The sequence below is a fragment of the Girardinichthys multiradiatus genome, chromosome 24 (genome assembly GCF_021462225.1).
Source record: "Girardinichthys multiradiatus isolate DD_20200921_A chromosome 24, DD_fGirMul_XY1, whole genome shotgun sequence".
Classification (NCBI taxonomy): domain Eukaryota; kingdom Metazoa; phylum Chordata; class Actinopteri; order Cyprinodontiformes; family Goodeidae; genus Girardinichthys; species Girardinichthys multiradiatus.
The window spans coordinates 1,022,438-1,042,040 of NC_061816.1; the positions used below are offsets into that span (position 1 = coordinate 1,022,438).

The 19,603-nt window shown below is 40.6% G+C and overlaps 1 protein-coding gene and 1 long non-coding RNA gene across 4 annotated transcripts in view; both read right to left on the minus strand.

Moving 5' to 3' along the window:
• The window catches only part of LOC124861401 (NACHT, LRR and PYD domains-containing protein 4C-like), a 609,184-nt gene that overhangs the window by 37,650 nt on the left and 551,931 nt on the right, over nucleotides 1-19,603 (minus strand). The window lies entirely within an intron of this gene.
• LOC124861517 lies at nucleotides 1,761-6,064 on the minus strand. Of its 2 annotated transcripts, XR_007036637.1 has the most exons (3): nucleotides 5,916-6,064; nucleotides 3,604-3,710; nucleotides 1,761-3,339 (listed from the first exon to the last, which is right to left on the minus strand). It is a non-coding gene; the product is annotated as an uncharacterized LOC124861517 (long non-coding RNA). The 2 variants fall into 2 exon arrangements; XR_007036636.1 differs by lacking the exon at nucleotides 5,916-6,064 and having other exon boundaries at nucleotides 3,604-5,909.

Here is a 19,603-nt window from a genome sequence, read left to right on the forward strand (position 1 = left end):
GCTTAAAACTAAAATTATTTTAGTGTAGTGTGCTGTTGTTCAACGGTCAACAATAAACTACAGCCTGTTGGTCATTCAAAACATACTAATTTGTCTACCACCATCTAGTAAATTATGCAGCCCTCTTTTGTTGTCTAAAAATTCGATCTTAACTGTGATAATACATCACAGTTAATAATAGTTAAAGTATGTGAAATGGTTGTTAGATTCAGTTAAAAGGTTCTTGTTTCCAGATATATAACACCCACCATTCATCTCTCTGGAAGACAGGGAGGAGACACAGACCAATCCCTACCCACTACAATGGGACAGGTTTTTGATGATCCAGTAAGGGCCAACTGGTTCAACTTCTAGATGTGCTTTGAATGCCAGACCTTGATAACACCTAAGAGCTCTCTCTACATCTTGGGCAAACCATTATGCAGGACTAGATCTTCTCTCCATGTTGTAGCTCAGGCAGGACTTGAACCCAGGAACTCCACCACTGGCATCTTCTGGTCACAGACAGTTCCTCCACACCATCAGGTCTGCTCCTCTCTCATCTCTCTTCTCTTGGTGCTTTTCAACTTTTCACTTTCATCCCTGAACTCCTCAAAATACAGACTCTGAGGTTCTTCACAACAAATCAGCTCCTAAATGGTTCCTGATGAGATATTGAACCCAGACTTTCTTGAATCTCCACCCTATGGTCCATAATGTTGAGCTATTGACTCACACTGGTTCAACTCTTTGAAATGTTCTTCAAAGTTCTCTCAAATTATTTAGTTTTGGTTTTTAAAAACATGGATCTTCTCAGTCTTGATCCCTTGACCTCCATGTTGCTGATCTCTGATCAAACACCTTGAGCTATCCAACCAGACATTTTACTGTCGTATTCTGAAGCCTTTCAGTCATGACCTCTGACCTATTGGCTCAATCTGATGGATGGAGCTGACAGCAGCTGGTTTATCAACTAATGTGAATTTTCTTTCAACTTTACTAACTAATGTCAAGTTGAACATAGTCTCAACATCATTTATGGTAAAGATCTATTAATATAAGCTCTTTGGTCGGTTGAGGACTTGAACTAGGACACTAGATGTTCTCAGTACTTTAGTCTATCACACTGAGCTGTTGGCTCATTCGGGTTTGATGCCTTTTTCTGGACTTTTATCATTTTATTTCCACAGTTGGACTGAAGTTAATGTCACCACAGACTTTGATCCCATGCTGTCTGAGCTTTATTCCCTCCCTTCCTCCCCTTCTATTATGTTCTCACACATTGAAATCATGCTGGGGTTTGGTTATCTGCTGGCTTTCAGCACAGGTGACATCCAGCTCAACAGTGTTTGGCTCCAGCTGGAAAACATGGTTGAACTTTCTGAAGGTAAATGTGAATTTGTATCCAGTAACAGGTCATTTCTATATCAGCAGCCAAGGAATCATTTTATGTGTGTTTACTGTAACCTTCTGTTTTTATTTGCTTTTATTCATGCTGTCGTTTTTTACAGCTCTCACTTTTAGAGCAGTGGGTGGAAATTTGTTGCTGTTGTGTTATTTGACTTGTTTTATTTTCAGTCTAAATATTTGATTAAAAACACATCATGAAAAATGAACATGACACACTGAGTTCTTTCCTTCAGCATTTCATCTTGTTTTAGTCGTGTTAAATGTGTTTGTCAGTCTTTGGTTTCTTTATCCTCCAATTCTTAATAAAATGAGTTATTGAGTCAGAAAGCTGGACGTTGCTTCTTAAAACTATTTGAAGTAAAACAAGGAAATAAAAACAGACATTTCTTTATTCAAAGATTTAACAAAGTAGTCAAATAACACTGAATGCAGTTATTTCATCTTTAAGTTTGAAGCAGAACCTGTGGAAGTATCTGTGCTCCCTCTAGTGGACAGATTAGTTGTAGCAGAAGGTAACTGAGTTGGGACGCTGCACAGATATGATCATTCTTGATCAGTGTCTCCATGAATCAGATGTTTTCTGTGTTTCATACCCTGTCTGTCCTTCCTCCAGTTTGCTGCGTTTAAACCCTGACACAGTTGGTTTTAGATGAAGCCCATGCAGTTCATACTAACCAACACCTTGATCTACCAGGTCACACATGATACATGAAACATGGTTCAAACTTTCCACTCTGAGATCATCATCTCCAACAGTTTATCAGCAATGTTCCTCTCAGATGACCAGATGAAGAACAAAAGCCAACATTTCTTTATCTCCATTCAGAGAGAAAACCTTTGATTGAGAACATCTGGTCAGTTTGACACAGTTACAGGTTTAAAGTTATTGGAATCAAAGTCAAGCTCACCAAGTGAGATAAATTCCCAGCAGTCAAATTGTCTCAGTCCAGAACATTTTGTTTGTTGGTGTCTGCAGCCTTCATACAGTGTAATAAAAATCCTTTATGCGTCTTTAATGTCTGACACTATTTGGGTCTTCAGTCAGAACCATTTCAGCTTCAAACTGGTCTCATGTTGTAGAGACCATCCAACAGGTCGACACTCTTGTGTCTCAAACTTTTTATGGATCCATTTCCTTGTCAGCTTGTTGGTCCTCAGGAACCTTCAGAGAACCGACCCTACAGACTACAGGAGATCCTCTAACAGACGGAGCTATTTGATCACAGCTAAAACACTTTCCAACTATGACCAGTCTTCGTTTTCACTAATGCTCTTCATCATGGAATAGTTTTGAAGCAATCTGAGCTAATCTGCCAGATGATGTCTTTTATCCTAGAAATATTTAGCTTCAAACATTTAACAAGCTCAAAGTGTGAAGTAGCAGGGATGCCACATGTAGTGCACATTATTTTACACAGTTTATCAGGAAAAACATGAATGCATGATGCATGTTTATATCAGCAGACTCTGCAGCCTGGAGAGGAAAATAAAGAGTTGGTTTAAAGTTTAGAGACAAAACCAAATAAAAGGACAGTTAAAGTTGAATTAGTTCAACATGATTAAAAAATAAAGTTTTCTTTTTGACAATCACACTTCAAGAATCACAACAAAATGAAACATAAAACTGGGAAATACTGAGATCAACACAAAACTAAATCTTTCTCAGAGGAACAAAACAGCCACTGAGAAAAACTTCTTCTATGAACACAAAACATGACTCATGCTACATGTTTCCAGTCCTCAGTTGTTTTGTCCTCTGTTCCTTGAACACAACATCAGATGCTTCATAATGATCCAGGTCATCCTGTTGAGTCTCTAATACACACAGAGGTCAGGAAAGTTCATCTCATAGATCGGCGTCCAACGACGAGACGATTGTCCAGATGGAGACGGAGGAGGACGAACAATCGGATCAAAGACCTGATCTAGTTTGGACTGAAGCAATGAGGTCTGTGGAGAAGACAGAACCATCAGTTAGTTTGATGGTTTGACATGTTTCCATCCAGAACCACTAGAACTGTACATCTGTTTGTTCACAAAGATTCCAGTCTGACCAAGATCTTCCAAAAAGGTTCATGTTTAGATTGAGGTTCTGGTACCAACTGATGACCTGATTACAGTAAATCAGAACCAGAAACAGTTTTACACTCAGATAAACCTTCACCTTAGAAACCAAACAGAATGACTCCAGGTTTACTTCAGTAAGTGTCTCACCCTGGATCCACAGAGAGCTGCTATTTCCTCAGAAGGAGCCGTCTGAAACCTCTCCACCACCTGCATCCTCTTCCTCCTTTCCTCCTCCTCCACAGGTCCTCTATCCTCTAAAAGAAAGACAACGTCTCTAAGAAATGCAGAAACATCCACCAAGAGGAGCAGTTTTTATTGAGACAACCTATTTCAGAACTTATGTAAATATAATATATGTTAAAAAACAACCTTCACTTTCTTTGCTCAGCTTCATCTGATCTTGCATAATGTAGCTGCTGTTGCATCTTTGGCTTTCTTGTCGTCACGGTTTAAACCTTCCAGCAATTCATAAGAAATCTCATTTCTTCTGATCAGATGTCAGAATTTAACAATAAGTGAACAAAAGCTGTGAAAAAGGAACAACTCTGTATGGATCGGGACTAAAGGATGTCTTTTTAGTGGCAGTCTGCTTATGAAATAAATAACATGAATGAAAACACTGTCAAGTTCAACACTGTGAGTTAAATAATATTGTCAGACATAAAACGTGAATAAATCATAGTGTAAAAACGCTCAGCTGCTCTTGTTTGTGGTCGGCCATGTTTGTTTCCTCTTTGCCTTCTCAGAAAGCTGCTCAGCAGCTCTGATTCTGCTCATTATTTTTAGCTGCTTGGTTGAATGCAAATGTTAAGAGATGTTTTATGTTCCATAGACATGTGGAGACTGACTATATGTGACGTATCGTGTTTGAGATGTTAATTTCTCTTTATGAATATTGATCCTGATGGCATCAAAACTCTGATCAGTTGTTCATGCAGCTAATTATACATTATATTTACTTTAAGAGTTGGTTCCTTATTTGGCATCTAATGGAAAACGTCAGAATGATCCAGGTTAGTTAGAGAACAGAGAGAGTCACAAATACATGGAAGCTTTCAGAGCTTTGGATCCTCACAGTGAGACCTTCTTGGACTCAGGTAAAGTCAAACCATTCCTGGATTTAACAAAGACTCCAATAAATGAGGCAGAGTTTCCAGCTGCTCATCAGTTATTTTGAAGTCATAGAGCTGTCCAGGGTGCTGAAGCTCTGACTGTTGACCAGCTTCTTCCTACCTATGTCAGTGTTTTGGACTCCATGGTTGTTGTCTGCACTGCATTAAAACATGAGTTGACCTTCTGTGGATCCACAGCTAGATGAGAAAATCTCATTTTCTTCACTGAGGAACATTTATTCTGATCACAGATTAACTGTAGAAGAGGTCACCTTCTTACTGATTGTTGTTAACATACGGTGTTCAATTAATACAGTTGAAGGACCAACAATTACTGTCTTTTATTTTGATGGCAGTTTAGAAACAGCAACTGTACTACTTGAACTGTAGTTGAACTTAATGTATTAAACGTCTAAATGAGAACGACAAATTAATTGTTGCTGGGTCTTTAGTTGCAATTTTGCTCAGACTTGTTGTAACTTGTGTTGGATCAGTCAACAAATTAAAGTAATATTAAGAAAACACAAACAAAGATGATGCTGTTGGAAGTAATGTTTGAAAAACATCTTGTTTTACAAAACAAAATAAGGAAGAGTCAGTGACAAAGAGGAAGGGAGGCAGGTGGATAAGATAGGAAGAAAAACCACCAGTCATTGTCAGGTATAATATTTATACAAGACAGTTCCAGGCTGTCCTTACAGAAAACCACAACAGAAAAAGAAAGAAAATCAATCAATGGATGAATGTAATTTAAGGCAGATAGAGGTTAAAGGTTAGACGACAGACTAAAGTTTTCACTAAAGAACTTAACAGACTAAAAGCAGCTCTAAACAAAAATGTTTCAGTGAAGTTTTTCTACATCATTATAATAAAAACTACAACAGGAAGTAAACACAGCCCTGCATCTGTAGTGTCCAGTCCTGAGGTGTGAACTATTGCTTCCAATATCTCACCACCAGTAAGAAATGAGCACTGATAATGATATATAGTTATTAATTTAATAATACAACAAAATGAACTGCAGAGTGAATCAGGAAATAAGTTCAGACATATTTGATACTACAGGCATGCAGAAGCAAAGCACAATTTGAACATCTATGATGTATTAACTAACATCTTGCACGTTTTTCTTCACAAATTGTAAAGGCAAACATATCAGAATGTTAAAATATCATTTGAAGGTTTATACCATGTCTATCAAATATTCCAAATAATTTAGCTCACTAAATTAGGCTTCTTTATCACGACATTTCTGTACTTCATATGTTGTAGCTAGCGGTTAGTTCGCTAAGCTCTGTCTTTTCTTAGCTTGATAGCTGTGGATATTTTCTTCATGGAGGAACTTACACCCCTTGTCCAGTTTATTTGTTCATGAATTCACCACTGCGATTGTCTCCGCATCAGCGAATGAAAAGGCTGGCAAATTCAGCAACCTTGTTGAGAAAATAAGAGCCATTTTTCCTTATTATGTCTGAGACCCGCAGAAACAGGAAGTGACCCAGCATCTGTAGACGCTACTTCCGGTTGTTGTGAAGAACATCTTGATAATTTAACATTTCATAAATATTTGACTAACTTTCAAGTGAAAACTCTGTAGAGCTGCTTCTAATTCACACTTACTGAGAAAACATTGATTTCATGCTAAAGGAGGAAGAGGAGTTAGGAAATAAAAGTAGAAGCAACAACAGATCACCAATGGCTTCATCAGCCAATCAGGAGCTAGAAACCAGCTAGCTGCTCAGTTACACCCTCTGGTGGACACAGTGTGTAACTACAAGCAAAGTAAAGTTAAACAGGTAATACAGGTCCTTCTCAAAATATTAGCATATTGTGATAAAGTTCATTATTTTCCATAATGTCATGATGAAAATTTAACATTCATATATTTTAGATTCATTGCACACTAACTGAAATATTTCAGGTCTTTTATTGTCTTAATACGGATGATTTTGGCATACAGCTCATGAAAACCCAAAATTCATATCTCACAAAATTAGCATATCATTAAAAGGGTCTCTAAACGAGCTATGAACCTAATCATCTGAATCAACGAGTTAACTCTAAACACCTGCAAAAGATTCCTGAGGCCTTTAAAACTCCCAGCCTGGTTCATCACTCAAAACCCCAATCATGAGTAAGACTGCCAACCTGACTGCTGTCCAGAAGGCCACTATTGACACCCTCAAGCAAGAGGGTAAGACACAGAAAGAAATTTCTGAACGAATAGGCTGTTCCCAGTGTGCTGTATCAAGGCACCTCAGTGGGACGTCTGTGGGAAGGAAAAAGTGTGGCAGAAAACGCTGCACAACGAGAAGAGGTGACCGGACCCTGAGGAAGATTGTGGAGAAGGGCCGATTCCAGACCTTGGGGGACCTGCGGAAGCAGTGGACTGAGTCTGGAGTAGAAACATCCAGAGCCACCGTGCACAGGCGTGTGCAGGAAATGGGCTACAGGTGCCGCATTCCCCAGGTCAAGCCACTTTTGAACCAGAAACAGCGGCAGAAGCGCCTGACCTGGGCTAAAGAGAAGCAGCACTGGACTGTTGCTCAGTGGTCCAAAGTACTTTTTTCGGATGAAAGCAAATTCTGCATGTCATTCAGAAATCAAGGTGCCAGAGTCTGGAGAAAGAAGTCCAGTGTCAAGTACCCACAGTCAGTGATGGTCTGGGGTGCCGTGTCAGCTGCTGGTGTTGGTCCACTGTGTTTTATCAAGGGCAGGGTCAATGCAGCTAGCTATCAGGAGATTTTGGAGCACTTCATGCTTCCATCCGCTGAAAAGCTTTATGGAGATGAAGATTTCATTTTTCAGCACAACCTGGCACCTGCTCACAGTGCCAAAACCACTGGTAAATGGTTTACTGACCATGGTATCACTGTGCTCAATTGGCCTGCCAACTCTCCTGACCTGAACCCCATAGAGAATCTGTGGGATATTGTGAAGAGAACGTTGATAGACTCAAGACCCAACACTCTGGATGAGCTAAAGGCCGCTATCGAAGCATCCTGGGCCTCCATAAGACCTCAGCAGTGCCACAGGCTGATTGCCTCCATGCCACGCCGCATTGAAGCAGTCATTTCTGCAAAAGGATTCCCGACCAAGTATTGAGTGCATAACTGTACATGATTATTTGAAGGTTGACGTTTTTTGTATTAAAAACACTTTTCTTTTATTGGTCGGATGAAATATGCTAATTTTGTGAGATAGCAGCAATTCAACAGGCTAAGCTGTTCAGTGATTAACGATTGCTAAATTAATTAGCTGCACACAAACAGGCTAAGCTATTCAGCTAGCTGTCTGATTCATACCTGTCTCTTCCAGGTGTATGGGTTTGCTTAAAATGGGCACACAGGTTTGACCGTTCAAACTGTGGCTTACCCAAGTCTATGCTTTAATGGGGTTAATCAAGCAAACATGCAAAAAGGGGGAAAAAGGGAAATAATTTTTTGAAATAACCCACAAACCAAGTTCAAAATAAAATTTTAAAAATGGGAAAACGAAACTAAACATTCAATGCTGTTCTTAGCTTCAAATAAATGTTAGTGTTCTCTAATATGAATCACCTACCTTCCTGTTAGACAACTAAGTTAGTTTTATGAGTCAGATCAAAACATGCTTCACACACTAAAACCCAGCAAAAATGCTTAAATTTTTTCAAAAGTGGTAATGAGTGATCTGTAACTTCAACTTTCAACTTTAAGTTATGCCCTTTTGATCATAGGTGATGGAATAATCTGTCTGTGTTAATTAATTGAGTGATTTAAAAAACATATCAACGTGGGAAATGCAATTCGCACTAGTGACCACCAGATGGTACTGAGTGCAGGTCTGCGGTTTGGGAAATCCAGCTGCAATCTGTAATCTATTAAATGGCCACCAGATGTAGGTGTTGTTCTCTAACTGACTGGGAGAATGTTGGTCACAACTGTAATTACGCTCAGTGGACACTGGGGCAGGTCTGCTGCTTATCAGCGCTGGTTTTTACAGCTGCAGCAGCAGGCTGGCGACTGGAAATTAACTTTAACTTTCCACAAGTTAAACCAACTTTCACCTTGCATCCACAACAAACACCTCTGAAAGCTAATGTTATCCTTTGCAGTAGAACTGAGCACAACCTAATCGAAATCCCCTAATTCACAAACGTTCTGTGCGAAACTCAAGTCTCCCAATAAACGTCTTGTTAACGGAGATCACAACTGTTCATTCTGTGCAACAGTGATTTGATGTCTGTCTTTTTAAGGCCCGTCAAAGGGACGCCATATGTTGGGAGTATGATTATTGATTGAATAATCTTGATCAATAATTATAATTACAAATCATAATCTGACAAAATCAATTTCTTAACCATAAATCCTCATTTACGAATCGAGACCAGAGATGTTTCTGGTGTTGTAATTGTGGCTCAACGCCTCTGACAATTACAACCGTTAAATACTCCGTAATAGTTAATAACTATTGCCGGAGATGTCACTGTTTAATCGACCGTTTCTGCCGAAACGTGTGGAACTTGAACCTTATTTTGACTGACACATCACTTTTTGCACACAATGAAACACCAAACGCTCTCTCTTTATCTATGTAAATATTTATTCACCTACTCAACATGCAAAATTCTACAAACACATTTAAATAAGCAAAATCAACAAACGGTAGTGGGTATGTATTGAGTCAACCAGCAGTTTATGGCACTACAGATGAAGGGAGAGGATATGAAAGGGGGGTGTGGTGATGACTGGTGGGGGGTTGGAGTGCAGCTTAGAGTGTCTTTTATGATCTTCTGATCATAAAACTTCCCCCTAACTCCTGACCACAAAGGATTGATAACTTTTGGCGGCAAGTTAGCACAGTGAGATTGAAGACAAAGGTAAAATGGAGAATTTTACCATGAGGTCGTTTTAACAGTCCAGTCTTGCAACGCACCCGCGTTCAGATAGTAAACACAGACAGCTCTGGGGAACACGGCGGATCCCGATATTACATAACACATCAAAGTTTCAACAAGCAAGGTTACATGCACATATTATTCAGAACACATGAGATCCTAACCAGCGATTCTGATCGCTTCTACAACCTCTGACCCTGCCCAGGCCTTTTAATAAAGAAATAAAAAAAAGAAATGGGTTTTACTTGTGTCGTCTTCTTCCTGAGCGAGGGAATTCGAGCGAGGAAACGTGGGGTTGAGTTAATTGTGCGTCCACAATTAACTTCAGGGGAACGGTCAGTCTTTGTCCTTCGGTCTTCTTGACAAAAAGGAAAAATATGATCTGACCATCAAAGTCGACTTGAAAATGAAACACGGTAGCGGTCCGTCTCTCCGAAGCTCCGTGTTCTCAGTTACGTGTTAACTCACGTCTTCGATCGGCAAAGTGAAATCTCTGGCCTTCTTATTCCAAAGACTTCAGTTATGAATAGTTCGTTGTCCAACGAGAGAGAATGAATGAAACTCTTCACAGAGTTCTTCTCTTAAAGTGGTGCGCTTCAATCACCAGATTGGTTTCCAGCGGAAGGCGAGTTTTCAAACATGAGCGCCTCCTATATAGCATCCTGTGACGTCAGACTGGGGACGCCCAGTCATATCAGTCGCAATGCTCGATGGGATATGTAGGAGCGGGCTGTCCTGGGTACAAAATGGCCGATGCCATTGGAGGGGCACAGTGACGTCCAACAACGTGCAGATAATCCAATACTCAGCAAACAAGTGGTCCAACAGCAGCAACAGATCAACAATGGCTTCATCAGCAAATCAGGAGCTAGAAACTAGCTAGCTGCTCAGTTAGACCCTCTGGTGGACACAGTGTGTAACTACAAGCAAAGTAAAGTTACATAAGTAATATATAGTTAGCATTTCCTGTTAGTAATTTCAAAATACATCACCGGTAACTGGATTTATCTGTATTATATATATTTATATATTTACATTGGAAATTACATTTGTTGTATCAGAGAGAGTTAAAAAGATTGAATGACCTGATGACAAAAGATCTTCTCAGCTGCTCCATTCTTGAGTACAGCGAGCAGAGACTCCAACTATTGCTGCAGCTACTCTTCTGACCAGCCAGAAGGCTGAGAAGAGGGTTTCTGTTGTTGTCTATTATTGCTCTGAGAGTAAATTAGAACCAGAGATAATCACTACATATCAGCTGCTGTGTTAAACTCTGTATTAACAGGATGTGTTTATGTTCAGACTGAATTAAACCCTGCAGTGAATCTTATTCATGTTTAACAACATTAATTTAAGCTAATTTTATCTGACTTCATAAAAGTTAAAATTATAACAAAGAAAGAAAAACAATCCATCCTGTTGAACAATAAATATGATGAATATCTGTAGTTACAACACATCACCACCAGAGGGCAGTGACTAGTTATAATGAAACAAAACGTTTAAACTTTATATTTTTCATTAAATACTTTCTGATTACATCTATTGATATAACCCTGTAAATAACAATCTACATATTTTATACATGTATGTTATTAGAGATGGACATTCATTAATAATCATAGAGACCACATGATAAGTAGTACAACAGGTACATAGACATAATAATAATTTCTACTACTTTAGAAAAACTAAATAAATAAAAAAAATCGTTTTAAATTTACTCATCAGAGAAAGATTAAACATTGTTAATTCTGATGATTAAGGCCTGAAAAAACTACAAACATTATTATTATATAGTGATAAAGAAATGCTGCAGTCAGGGCATTAAGCAGGGCGGAAAAATCAAATTTATAAAAATCGTTGGTAAAGTGTTGCAAATACTTCTCAACTGCACTAAAAAAAATTAAGATTTTAATCATTTTGTCCTAAACTCGGTCTTGATACCTGTGGTCGCAGACTGTAATTACACACTACAATCCTTTACATTAGTTTAGTAATAAATTTAATTAATGATAGAAATATGAGCGACTGTAAACTGAATAACAGATGCTGCTGTTCAACATCAGCTTGTAGATCTGCAGCTGCTGATGATCAGAGTTTGTGTTTAAAACAGGAAGCAGAAGTGAAGATCAGCTTCAGAGCTAAAAACCTCCTCCAAGGTGTCTCAACCTGCTGCTGGAGTCTGTTAGCATCGGTAGCTCCTCTCTGAGTCTCTGTGGAGCTGCTTCTAATTCACTCTAACAGAGAAAATGATGATTTTATAGTTTTCTTTAAGTTGAAACTGTTTTCTCCCTGAAATATTAGACTTTTAGTCAGAAAACGATTAATTAAGTTCTTTGCTGAGGAGACTCTATGACAATACACTGAATTATAAAGCTAGCTGCCATATTTATATGAACAGGATGTTTCTGATGAGACTAAATTAAACCCTGCAGTGAATCTTATTTGTGTTTAAAAACAGTAATTTAAGCCGATTTTATTGACTGATAAAAACTTAAATTAAAACAAACATAAACAATACATCTAATTGAACAATATGAATAATAGTGATTACAATATCTCACCACCAGTAAGAAATAAGTATTTGTTATTATTATTATTGATAATTAAACATAGTTATCATGAATTGTTTCCTTTGTGCTTATTAGTTTTCACCTAAATTAGCTAAAAGAAAATATAACATAAATCAGATATAATGTCCTGCTGATAGAAACTGCTTTGAAAACAATAAATAAAACTAAATGGACTGTATGAATTATCCTGAAAATAAAAATCTACATATTTCAGACTCATATTTACAGTGAAGTTGATTAGAGACAGACCACAAGGTGTCAAACAACTGAATAGAAATAGAAAAATTATTGATCATACTTAGACTGTATGAATTATCCTAGCTAAAACATCAACATTATTCTGACTGTTTCCATGATAATTTAACATTTCATAAATATTCTCCTAACTTTAAAGTAGAAGCTCAGCATCTTAGCGTTTAAAGCCGAGTTGTAGAGCTTAGTTTCATCTGTCTGTTGGAGCTGAACCTCTGCTTGGAGTTTAGGAGCCACAGCTCCTCTGAAGCTGCTGCTGCTTCAGTCTGTTAGCATCGGTAGCTCCGCTCTGAGTCTCTGTGGAGCTGTTTTCAACTCTGTGGAGCTGCTTCTAATTCACAATTACTGAGAAAACATTGAAGAAGCCCAGGAGAAGAATCTGTGTTCATTTATCTGACTGGGAACCAGTTAACTCGCTGATCTGAAGCTGGAAACCAGTTAGCTACAGCGCTGCAAACCTTTTTTATTGACCAAAAGAGCAAAACAGACTAAATATTTATAGATTTACAGATTTTTCTGTATTAGACATCTTAAATATGCCTCCTTAACTAATTGGGGAATAAGTGGGGTAAATTAATCTGGAGATTCATTTGGTTTTTGTCAATAACGATCTTCCAAATTAAAGTTGAGTCTCTTTTCAACCAATTATTAAGAATCTTCTGGATTTTTCATTTGGTTTCTGGATCTTCTTACTGTTACCAGCTTCTGAATCCTTGGATATCCATATTCCTAAGTAACAAACCTCCTTCTTCACTGGGATATTATACAACATATTTTCCAAACTATGATGAAGACTTAAAAGTTCCCACTTGTTCAGATGAAGAAACAGACCTGAAGCCTGGGAGAAGAACTTCACCACCTGAAGGGCGACAGGTATTTGTTCCTTATTGATTAAAAACAATGTGGAGTCATCCGCTAATTGACTGAGAATTAGTTTTTGTCCATCTATAGTAAAGCCTTCAGTTTCAGAGGTTTTAACAGGATGGACAGCAGCTCTGCCACAGGAAGAAATAACAATGGAGATAAACTTCACCCTGGTCTTCTGCCTCTTCCTAGATTGAATCTTGTAGCTTCAGGAAGGGAAACAGCTGTTTATATCTGTGTGCAGCATCCTAATTAGATCCAGAAAATATTCTCCAAACCCAAAATGTTTGAATGGATCATAAATGAAAGGATGTTGAACTGAATCAAAGCTTCATGAAAGTCCAGAAATAAGATCTAAGCATCGTCCTCAACTAGATGACTGTAATCTAGAAGATCTGAGACTAATCTGATATTATTATCAATGAATCTTCCTTTCATCAATCCTGATTGGGAGTTACTTCTAATAGCTGAGAGCCTGATTTGAACCTAGAAGCCAGAGCCATAGTAAGAAGTTTATAGTCTGTATTGAGAAGAGAAACAGGCCTAAAATTATTTCATATTCTTTCATCTTTTTCCACTTTAGGAATTCATTTATTTTGTCTTGTTTCATTGTTGTCATCAGTTCCTTTTTACTAAAACTTTCTTTAACTGCATCAAATATTAAACCTTTTATTTCTTCCCTAACCTGCTTGTAGGAACTAGCAGTGAACCCGTCTGGACCAGGAGAACCATCAGAACCATCAGATGCTATTTTGAGAAGAACATCTAATTCTGCTCATTTGAAACTTTCTTCAGAGGTTTTTGAATCTTCATCAGTTTCTGGGATCTCGTCTTCTATCTGAAACAAACATGTTGAACGCTGTTCACTATAAGAAGGAGAATAAATGTTACTCTAGAAATTATAGATTTCTTTAGATATTGTTTTTGTGTTAGTACATTCCTCCCCATTAATCAAAGTACAAGAAATTACATTTTTCTCTCATCTTCGTTTTTCCAGCGGATAAAAAAGGAGGAATTTTTTCCCATCTTCTGTCCACTCGACCCTTGATCTGACAAATGCTCCTTGGGCTTCATTAAGGTAAATCTGGTCTAATTGAGTCTGTAGATCAGAGATTTCTATCTTGTCGTCTTCTGATCAATTCAGTTTAGAGGAATAATCCATCAATGTTTTAAATCTGTGAAAACTCTGAGGAGCATCTATCCATGCATTCATCTGGAACTATATTAAAATCACCACCAACTACCACTAGATCCCTAAAATATGTTGTTTTCATCTCTTCTATAACATTTGTAATTTGCTGAAGCCAAGTTCTGTTTCTAGGTTCGTTGTTGTTTCCATAAACATTGACCCAAATAAAAAAGGCTTCTTCTATTTCCAGACTCAGGCGACCCAGTGACCTTCATCATCCTTCCTTTCTGGAACAACTTCATCAGGAAACTTAGGAAAACAAATCGCTTCTCCTGCCGAGCGACTGGATCCATGACTGAATATAATTTAGTCTCCTCATTGCTGGGACCAAAGTTTAACCTCAGACTCATCAGAATGAGGTTCTTGTAGGGTTCTTGGTGCTCTTCATCTGGTTTCCGGGTGAGTTTACTCCACTAAAACGTTTCCAAAGTGGAGATACAACACTTCCATAGAAACTAATCTGGGACGCTGCTCGCAGCTTCAGATGAATGCGACGCTCCGCCTGCCTGAGCGCCCTCTGGTGGATACAAGTAACTACAGCTAAAATAAAGCTAGAACAATTATAAACACGCTTCCTGTGAGTTTTCAAAATAAAGCCATCTGACCATCTGAATGTCTGCACTCACCACACTACTTTTCTGAGAAATCAGCACTGAAAGATTCAGTGTTTTCTCTGCTTGAAAGCAGGGCAGTGACAAAAGCTGAGTGCAACAGACTTCTGTCACTGAACTCATAGTAGTATTTTTCTATGTAAAGATAATTTACAGCACTGCATTACAATTTATTGTTCATATTATTTATGTCTGCACATTACATCATGACTGCAACCTAATGTCTGCATCCTGGTGATTTGTTTGCTTTCCTCTTGTTTTTAGATAAATCTCACTTAAAGTTCTAGTCCATTAAATGTTCTGCCTCAGGCTGAGTTTGAAATCCTATCTCACAGCAATTAGCAAAATATCAGGGTAATATGGATGTGTTCTTCTTAATATGTAATATGAAATGTCCAAAGATTATTGTAGCATGCAGAAATATTGTTTATCAGTGTTCATTTTATGTATGCAGGTATGAATAGAGCTATGGGCTAATAGCTTACACCATTTGAATATGTGTTAATCTAGAAGAGGCTGGTGCTGCAGATACTTAATCTGCACCATCAAATTTTATGTCTGCAAACCTCTTGACTTTAATGGACCCAGGAAGAGAAATGGGCAATAACTTGACTTTGATCATGTCACAAATGTGATTTTTATTTACAACTCTATACACATTACAAATTACCAAAACACCATTGTCACAGTGTCACACCATCATCCTCTTCTGTGTGCCATTCTGTGTTGTGCTTTTGGGTGCTGGGCATGTAATGTCCTTCGCTTCATCGGAACAGAAAGGCCTGATCTTTGAATAAAGATAAGCCTGTCTGTCCGTGGCCAGTCCAGGTGCAGGCATGGCAGGAACACAAGACGACGGGGTAGAACATCCGGGTCACACAGCAGCTGAAAGCTAACAGGCTCTGCGTCGCTGTGAGTCCTATCTAGGACCACACCAGGTCTTTTGGCATCAAAGCTGTTAATAAAAGCACACAAAAGACAATTAAAATATTGCATCTCTTTGTTATTGACAAACACAGATTGTGGAAGTCTGCATAATAGATACCTGAAGTGCTGATAACTCTTGATCTGTGGGAGCTTCCGGAAGTAGGGACTCAGGTGCGCCTGCCAGTCAAAGGTGTTGACGAACACGTGCCATCTTCCAGTCCAACCAGCTGTGGGATGTTGAGGCGACTTTCAGGAGACACTACCTGTACAGGTGTGTTTATAGAAATAAACATCTAACACAAAACATAAAAATAGGTATATATTTTTTTCAACCTCAAACTTAGATTAAAAATACACCCTGTCCCCCCCCACTTAAGTCGATTTTCACATTGTGAATGGGATACAGTAGATGCTAACCTTGTGTAGCTACGCAAGCCAAAAAAAACGCTTGTTGTGACCATCGATCACCAGCGCAGGGGGAAGAAAAAAAACACAACCTCAAGCTTAGATTAAAAATACAAACACAAACCCCACTCAAGTCGATTTTAATATTTGACTGGTCAGGTTTATGTGATTTGTCCGCTTCAGTACATGATTTATATACAATATGATGCATCATAATAGTTTTTTAAAAAGTTATCAAACTCACCCCATGAGAAACTAAAAGCATGTGGTCATTGCTGAAGTTTCAAGCGTCGGTTTGGTTCAAGATGTCCGATTATTCTCATGTCCTGCCACTCCCTTTTTGCTGCTAAAGAATCCATCCATATGGTGTACATGATCTCTGGAGAAAATTTGCGGCTACAGGACTGTGTCCCAAGTGAAGAGTTCTCCTTTCTTCTTCCGTAACATTTACAGTCAAAGTTTTGTATTTTCTCCATTTCACTGTCTCCGTTTTCCTCTGTTGTAATAGTAATAGTTTCTGATATCTTACGTTCTAGCTCCTCACCCGCCAGTCCAGAGCTTTCCTCATCTTGGGTTGAAGACAGCTGTAAACTGCGCTGTTATCTGGTGGATATTACATTGGTGTCAGAAGTGAACTTGAGGGGTCTGCTATATAAGACGCTGCTATCATGGAGCCGGAGGACCATGCCATGACGCGATCAGCGGTGCGATGGAGCAGCTTTGGAGCCCGACCGAAACTTAAAGAAGAGGGCAGTGAGTACCCCGTAGCATGGAGCCAAAGGAGAGGCGGTGACCGCACACCGGGAAACGCATCCCGGGTGAAGAGGTGGCAGAGGCCGGCTTTGCTGACTGGGATGCATTTCTGGCCCAATTTGAGCTCCTTGTACGGGCTGCGGCTTGGACAAAGGACACCAAAGCACTCCAATTTGCCCTCTGTCTTACAGATGAAGCTCTCTCCTGCTTACTGCTGCTTAGTCCTGCTGAGAGAGGCGACTACAGGGCTTTAGTTGGGGCCCTACAGAAAAGATTTGGACAGTGCAATCAGCCTTCAGTTCTGCGTTTGGGGCTGATGGGCAGACAAAGACAGCCTGATGAACCCCTCCGTATGCTGGCCAATGACATTGAGAGACTGACAAGGAGAGCTTATGCACACATGCCAGTCGATGTGCAAAATGAACTGGCCCTGGACCAGTTCATACGGGACTTGGCCCCAAGGGAGCTGCGCATCCAGACAAAGCTGGCACATCACTGCAACCTGCAGGAGGCACTCGAGTTGGCCTTACAGAGAGAAGCAATAGAAATGGCAGCAGGGAAGGACTGTGACACAGGAGGCCCTGTCGTGAGGACCGCAACTCATGAGAGCCCAGGCCAAGATAAGCCTGCCTGGGCTGCTGAACTTACTGAGGTGATCCGGGCGGTGTCTTTGCAACCGCCCCAAATCCGATGCAGAGAGCAGCCTCGTCGTGGCCCGCTGGTTTGCTGGACATGTGGACAATCCGGGCATATCAGTACGCACTGCCCTAGCAGTATCTAGCCCAAGGGGGTCTGTGTAAATGGGACAACACAGGCCCTCTCCTCAGAGTCCCAACATATCGTGTTACAACCTGATGGAGCCCAACTAAACAGCTGGGGGAGCAAGGCTCCGCTTCCCCCAGAAGCAGATGACAATGCTGAGGCAGTGAGGGTGGTGGGCTGGACTAAAGCGGGAGATTTTTGCCATGTTCCCATCACTTTGTCGGGTGTACAGCTCTAGTTGACACCGGCTCCACTGCAACCTTGGTCAGACCCAAAATGGTGCCTCAGGGGACACAGCTTAAACAAACCAGGGTAAAGCTGCGCTCCAATGCTTGGGAAGGGGTTGGTAACCATTCGGGTGGGGGGTCAGCTGATGGACTTCAAGGTGTGGGTTGCTGCCGTCCAGGACAATTGCATATTGGGGTTGGACTTTCTACGAGCCACACAGTGCATGTTAGATCTAGGGAGAAACACGCTGGTTTTTCCAGGGGGGCCTGCAGTTGAATTCGTTTGCCCCCTGCTGGCTCCCAAAATGCAGCTGCTGAGCTCCATGGCAACAGAAGAGTTTCAGGGGACACACACACCACCCAGTTCCACATCACGGATACCTCAACCCTCTATGTTTCATTCCCCATTAAAAGGAGCAGCTCAGGGCCAACAGGAGTCCACAGAGAACAGAGACAGACTTGCTGCGGTGAGAGAGATTTGGTCATGCAGTTGCCCCGATCTGGAGGCGGAACAACAGGAGGCACTGTGACAGGTGCTGTTGGAGTTCAAGGACATCTTTGCATTGTCGGAGGATGAAGTGGGCCTCACGCACCTGGTGGAGCATGACATCAACTCCGGGGATGCTCGGCCTATTAAGTCCCGACCACGTCGACTCTCTCTGGCACAACAGGCTGTTGCAGACAGCGCCATTGACGAGATGCTAAAAGGTGGCATCATTGAGCCATCCGACAGCCCCTGGGCTTCCGGGGTTGTAATGGTTAAGAAGAAAAAGAGCCCCAAAATGCGATTCTGTGTTGATTTTAGACCACTGAATGGCGTGACCAAGAAGGACTCGTATCCGCTGCTCTGCATTGATGAATCGTTCGATTTGGTCTCCGGCTCATCCTGGTTCTCCTCTCCTGGACTTGAGAAGTGGGTACTGGCAAGTGCCCCTTTGCTCCGAGGCCCATCCGAAGACTGCTTTTAGTACAGGCAGGGGTTTGTGGCATTTCAAAGTTCTCTGCTTTGGGCTCTGTAACGCTCCAGCCACATTTGAGCGGCTCATGGAGAGGGTGCTGGCGGGGATTCCTCGACAGGAATGCCTAGTGTATTTGGATGACATCCTGGTTGGTGGGGGGACCTTTGAAGAAGCTTTGGGTTCATCAAGGACAACATTGCAGCGGGTGGCGGGTGCAGGCCTGAAGCTCCATCCTGGCAAATGTTGCTTCATGAGAAAGGAGGTGGAGTTCCTGGGGCACAAGATAGGGAGTGAGGGCATCAGCACACTGGAAGATAAAGTGCAAGCTGTGAAGAACTGGCCCACCCCTGGCAACCTGAAAGAACTAAAGAGCTTCATTGGACTAGCATCTTACTACAGGCATTTTGTTTGTGGCTACTCCTGTATTGCTGCGCCACTGTTCCGCTTGCAACAAAAAGGCAATGACTTTACTTGGACCCCCGAGTGTGAGCAGGCGTTTGAAGGGTTGAAAAGGGCCTTGACCGAGTCTCCGGTCCTAGCCCCGCCAGACCCTGGCCTACTGTTTGTATTGGACACGGATGCCAGTGACTGGGATGAGGGCCATGCTAAGTCAGGTAGGCCAGGAAGGAGA